Consider the following 6,662-nt stretch of genomic DNA (forward strand, 5'->3'; position numbering starts at 1 on the left):
TCTGAATTATAATATTATTTCACAAAACTGCAATAGTGTATGTGAAACCTGACATGTACTGCAGCACGCACACACACACGCACAAACACTTAATTGTCATTAGTGCGTTACGTGAAAACAAATGAAGGCGAGTGGTTTGAAACATGACACCAGCGACATTGACAACACACACAATTTCCAACACGACCATTTATTCCACCTAAATAAGTAGTCAATATATTATGTGACATGCACAACCTTTTAGTAAACATACCTAACCCGATTCTTACCATTGCCTCGGGGGTATGCACCACGACAGGAGACAATACAACGATTGATGGCGTGTATGCAAAGGTACATCATCCTAAATACCACCGACGGAAAATCATAGCATGCTTACTGAAAATAAACACATCGCCGTTGTCAGAGTCACCGCGTAGTCGAAAAAAAAACCGTACACTGTAACGAGATTCGACGGATAATTGACTAAACGTCTGAAACTAGGACCAGTTGAATTATTCCACGCATTGGCATTTTGACCTTTGCCGGTCTGTGTTGATTGTCTGCGTTGCTGCAAATACACTTGATACCCAGCGAACGTAATGGCGACTGTCTGGGAATATATATGTTGAACTGTTTACAGCAGGGAGTCGACCACTTTATGGATAAAACAGAGTATTTCCATCTAATAAAAGCAATAACCTATTAACCCTATTTTAATAGTGTACAATGTCTGCTTTCTTAGAGAAAACCACACACACTATTAATAAGTCGGGGTTTAATGTAAAACGCACACCGGGATATCCAATTGAAGTTTTTAAATACATAACAAAAAGCGGTGACGGACATTTTCGTTTGAGGTTAATTCATAACAATTGTCGATGTCACCCCACAATAATAATCACCTCGACTGTTTATGTTGATGAAGAAAAAAATACTGCCGGAGTGAGAATTTTTGTCGTTGCGGTAAAATTCAGATGAGTGGTCGGAGGATAAAACACACACATATATTTAGTGTTCAGTGTCTTATTTACTCGAGCGCCTGAAGCAATTGTTGTCTCTAAACAAAACGGGACTGACGTTTTCCAAATAACGAGTGTGATGGTGATGTCACGGTAACACCCAAGTGCACCTGAACTCGAAAACAAATTAGTATTAGAAGTAACCGGAAAAAATATAATTTAAATAATCGATTAATATATACGTGAGCTGAGTTGATATTAGGAATGTCTAATGTTTATGTTTTGAATAATTATTTCATATTGGTTTTCTATATACTGTAACTATTTGTGTCACGTGAGTGCGTTTAATAGCTTTGAGTATCTAATGGAGACACAACGTAATTGTCAGGTTGATATAAATAAAATTAGCATTTCATTTATTATTTGCTTTAGCGATTTTATCTCTTTGGCAGTCATTCTGGATTCCGTAGATGCTCTCAGACTAGTTGAGTGAGTCGATGTCATATTGTTAAACTACAAAATAACGCGGAAGTAATTATCTAAATTATTTCGGGAGGGCGAACTCTCAAGTGTAACTCAACAAGTTAGACGGTCACCGACCCTCAAACACAAAAGCACAGCAGATTTCGGGACAGGTTGTCAGTACATGTATAAAACAAGTACATATGTTCACCACAATAACTCTAAAATCAATATACTTATATTTCCGATCGAGGTGTAATCCCTTTTGTTCATCGTGTTTACTTAGCGGGATTCGTGTTAATGTCTGTCTAAAATACTGTAAAATGACTAATTTTCACTGGGATTAAATTTCGTTGATTTATCATTTCAGGCATATTCAGTGGGTTTTAAATTCATTTAGGTAATGTGCTCTATGCTAAATTTTACATAATCACTATGTTTTAATTTAGCGCATTTTCCAGACAGCGAAATAAGCAAAATTAAAACCAAGTGAATAATTAACCCTTTTACAGTAGCTTATTAATGAAAAAATCTCTGACTATACCCGCCCAAAATATACGGAATCACGCGGAGGTACTGCGACGGAATAAAGGACTGGGTAGAAATGTATCCCACTGAATGTAATATAGCGATAATTGGCTAAACACAAACACGCAAGGTTTTGCAGCGCGAATACTAATTAACGCAATACACTGTACTTGTGCCAGTGAGTTAATCAACTGACTGGACCCGTACAAATTGAATGAAACATTCTAATACGTCCTTCAAACTGCTGAAAAGACACGCTCCTGTTTAGACAACGTCATTATCATTCTAATGAACCGCATTGAAGATGGTCTGCTGGGGATACTTTCTTTTGTCCGGGTTCGGCCGAACGAGGTAGATGTACTGCGAAAACTGCCTACTCGGCTTCCTGACAACACATGCGCAAGGTATGCATCTCTCTGTCTTCATTCAGAAACACGGGTAACCGACCTTGTTGGATGTCAAAGGGCATGCGAGAACCCGGATGAAGACAGGAGAATATCGCACCAGGTAAATCATGACAGCTGTGTTTCTTGGGATGGCGTTTGAAAAATAGGGACGCTTCGATGTGATTAGCGACCGAACACGAACATATGTGTCGTTAACAAAGTGGACGGTACCTCAGTGCAGGGAATTCTATACAAGTATGGCTGCAATGCGGGGATATTCCATCGTTCTCTGTGCGTTTGTGTGTTTTGTTCGTTTTACATGCACAACAACACAGCCGTCCATTCTTATTGCACCCACTGATCGCATGGTTGTTTTACGCGGTGAACACGCTACAAGTTATGTGAAACTGCATTGCTTCGTAATAGGATATCGGGACAAACTGACCGTGTCCTGGTACAAGGACGGGGAGTATATATCTAACAATCGCGACATAGTCGAGGATCGAGTGGACACGGAGCGCTACTCGGTTCATCATCCTGATGGGGGAGGCTTATTCACGCTAGTAATAGAGGAAGTGTCGACGGCTACTGCTGACAAAGATGGCGGATGGTACCGATGCGTCGTCAAAGAAAACGATGATGTCTTAATACAAACCCCAAAAGCCCAAGTACAGGTGTCATCGGTGTCAGTGCACAGTAAATTGGACGATCTCCCCCGGTGTACGCCCAACAAACCCACGTACAATTACACGGAAGGTTCCACGGTGAAACTGAGATGCGAGTCGGAGGTGTCGTTAGACTGGGTGAGAGATGGAAGAAATGCAACTTTGACGGCGACGAGCACAGGCAATACGGGAGAAGGACTAAAATTCGTCGAATATTCATTTGCCGTGTCGTCGGAAGACGATGGAGCTGTTTTTACATGCGGGTCAGCCCTACAATCAGGTATGCCTTACAAATCGTGTAAAATTGGACCAATCAGTGTCACAATGGAGGGTACGACGGACGAACAGGGTCTCGTAACGGTGCATATCATTGCCATTGCTGTGGGAGGCACGCTACTTTTATCCGCCGTGTTAATAATCACGGCTGTGGTAGTATTTAAAGTGAGGCAAAGGAGAAAATACGACAGAATATTGAAAAGGACGCGCGATTTTGCTGGATGGCAGACCTCTCCAATTGACCCCACCCATGAGCTGCGATATATTACAAATCCTCGCCCTGTTAGTCACCCATTGGGTGCCTCGAACATAGAGGAGAGTTACCCAGAGCGGCGAACAAGCTGGAAGGCCAATCAACCGGACGTTGTCATAATGGACGAGAAGGTGTCACTGACACGCAGCCGGGAATCGTTGGCTAAATCAGACACAAACAGGCGACGGAGCACGGACGTGTCTTCCGACCCTGAACCCCAACCGCAGGACACCGACAGAGATTATGAAAATGTCCAACCGCTGATGGACGAAATTAATGAACATTTTATGATGCTAAACAGTAATACAATTGAGCTTTAAGCCCTGGAAAAAAATACTACGTGCAAATATATGAATAATGTGTATATTATGTAATTTTCAAGCTCTGGGATATCAATGTGAAAATACAGGAATGTCAATTTGAAACAACAAAATATTAAATGTAAATATAAATCAAAGAGGCCTATTTATACGTGAGAAAAATTTAAATAAATAGTGACTCACTCCTTCTGGTCGATAAACGCAATTGTGTGGCGACAAATCAGTCGGGATCCAGTTCATTAATTATGCACAATTTTAAATATCGTTCGAGGGACTGATGTATTTAAAGGGGGGGCAGTCGTCGCGCCGCGTTCTGTTCGATATGGGACTCATAGCGACATATACAATGCGTGTAAAATACATTGTTATTTAATACATGAAATTCGAACACGCGCTGCGCGACGACCACCGCCCTTTAATGTAAAGAAGTCTGGCAATTAAATGAACCACATCATCATCATGTTATATTTACAGTAACATAGCCGTAACAATCTCAATTTCGTCGTAAACGGTAGCACACTGTTAAATACTAAATCACATAATTTCTACAAAAAATTCCCTGTAATCGTTGATTTTTTTTCATAAACGACAGTGGTTTTGTCTGCTTCTTTAGTTTTATATTTTATGGTACATGCCATTACTGAGAAATCATGATGTAGTTAATCTTCGCAGTTCAATTATGAATTCTAATACTGAGTGGGTTTAGAGAGTTACGCGCGGATATTGCTGGATTAGTAAAGTGAATAGACTCTTTCTGCATATACTTTATACTTGCTCATTGACGACAGTGACGTGTATTTGCGAAATGACACTCCGGGTCAACACTTTTGATAGCATGCTCGCCGTATGAACGCATGCATACAATCATTTACTTAAAAAATGGCGTGTCATCTACAGTATAGACGTAATAATTATAGTACATATTTTGCCTCGATTGACCCCTCTTCACAGAACAGACAGTTCAGCTTACTGTTATTAAACATGTTTGTCTTTAGTTTTCCCAGTGTCGCGTGGTTCAAGCGGGAATATTTTTGTGGTCAATTATGGACAAAATTGTGCTAACATTGTCGGCGTGACTGCTGGTGCGACCTTTAATATCACCTGAGGGGTAATGTTTAATTCCCGACTAAAATAGACATCCTGTTCGACTGGAAGTCACATTGTCAGTAACACGATTCTCTAATTGTCCCTGTTATGTTTGATATTTTTTATTTGACGTGTTTTTTTTTTAAGTCAATAAAATTTCTTTAAAATAAGTTCATACACATTTGTTTTGTATCATTGTAGTTGGGTATCGTGACCTCGACGCACTGGTGTCACGAGGGTTGTTATCATCTATGCGGGTACACTTGACGGGGTCAAATACTGAAAAAATGATAACTATGCAGATAAAAAAAAATCATGTATATTTATTTATCAATTATTTTATTTCTATTCTGACGTTTTGTAATTATTCAAATTAAAAAGTGAAGTCACTGTGCCTGACACGAGAATTAGAATACGAAGTCGAAGCGCCAAAGAATATCTCTCCAACTCCCACGTGGATTCCAACTGCAAATAAATCATTTTCTGTTTACATTTTCACTGTTATCATTCCAAAAATCCCCTGTGGATTTGAACCGTCGAGCATTTCTAAACAATTTAATGCCGTCCTCGCTTGTCAAGCATTTATTTAACCCATGTGACATTTGATTTGTGTTCCAACAACTCGCCCACATCGAGCCCCTTGACAGTGGGTTTGTTGGACGGGCGTTGCCATTAATACACGCGTACACTTGTTTCACTTGTTGCATACTGTACTGTGATTGCAATGTGTTTTTCCCCTGCCGATCGTTATGATGGCACACAGGTTGCGGCCTTGATCTGGCGTGTACATTTACTGTACATAATAAAACCGGTAGGTTTCAACATGCCCGTGGTTATTTGACGAACATGCGAGCTAGGGGGTCAGATTATCATTTACATACACAATTATACAGGTATAAGCCGAGCTCAGAATATCATTTACATACACAGTACAGGTATAACTGCACGGTTCCAAATCTATCGGTAAATGCGTAAATGAAAAAAAGAATAATAAGAATATTATCAGTACTTATCGTCCGATGGGGTTATATGCGACTTTTAACGAAGAGGGTATTACAAGTTAATATCAGTAGTTAATTGTAGCATATTATGTAAGATTTAGGCGTGGTCATTTTCCGTACTGCGCGCAACAATTGCCTATCCAGGACTAGACGTAAAACAGCGATAATGTTATTATTTAAGTGTGCATTTCCGATGAATAAATAATGTTAATTACCCCGTGGTATGCCAGACATGTCGAGCGTGTTTTTTTTATTGCTCGTGATCAGTATTAGAATGCACTACGTGGATTGTCTGAACGTCTCGCCGCCTCCATTTATATTCCATTCTTCTGTACTCCCTGATTGTCAAAAGTCTGTTTCTGTTTTTATTGTCAGTTGTATTGTGAATGTATGTACTGGCAGTTCACCATGCTTGATATATTCTTGTTATTTTTAAACGATCAATAGGCTAGTTGTTGTGCGTGTCTATAGTCTATTCATGTCCCGTGTACGAGGTTGTTAAATTCCGAATGTCAATGTGTGATAAACTATATCAGCAGTGTGGAAAATAGTGTCGGCGATTCATAATATATATTTGTATTCGTTTTCATATTGCTAATATTATTATTACATGTCATTTCGCTATAGTTAATTCGTTTACCTTTCGCATGAAGGATTCATCTGAGTAATTCTCGACCAATTAGAATCATTTAATTTCAGCCAATCATTTTACTCTGTATTGTATCTTTTTCTCCCGCGTACTTC

The sequence above is a fragment of the Saccoglossus kowalevskii genome, chromosome 11 (genome assembly GCF_978046115.1).
Source record: "Saccoglossus kowalevskii chromosome 11, keSacKowa6.1, whole genome shotgun sequence".
In the NCBI taxonomy this organism is placed as follows: Eukaryota; Metazoa; Hemichordata; class Enteropneusta; family Harrimaniidae; genus Saccoglossus; species Saccoglossus kowalevskii.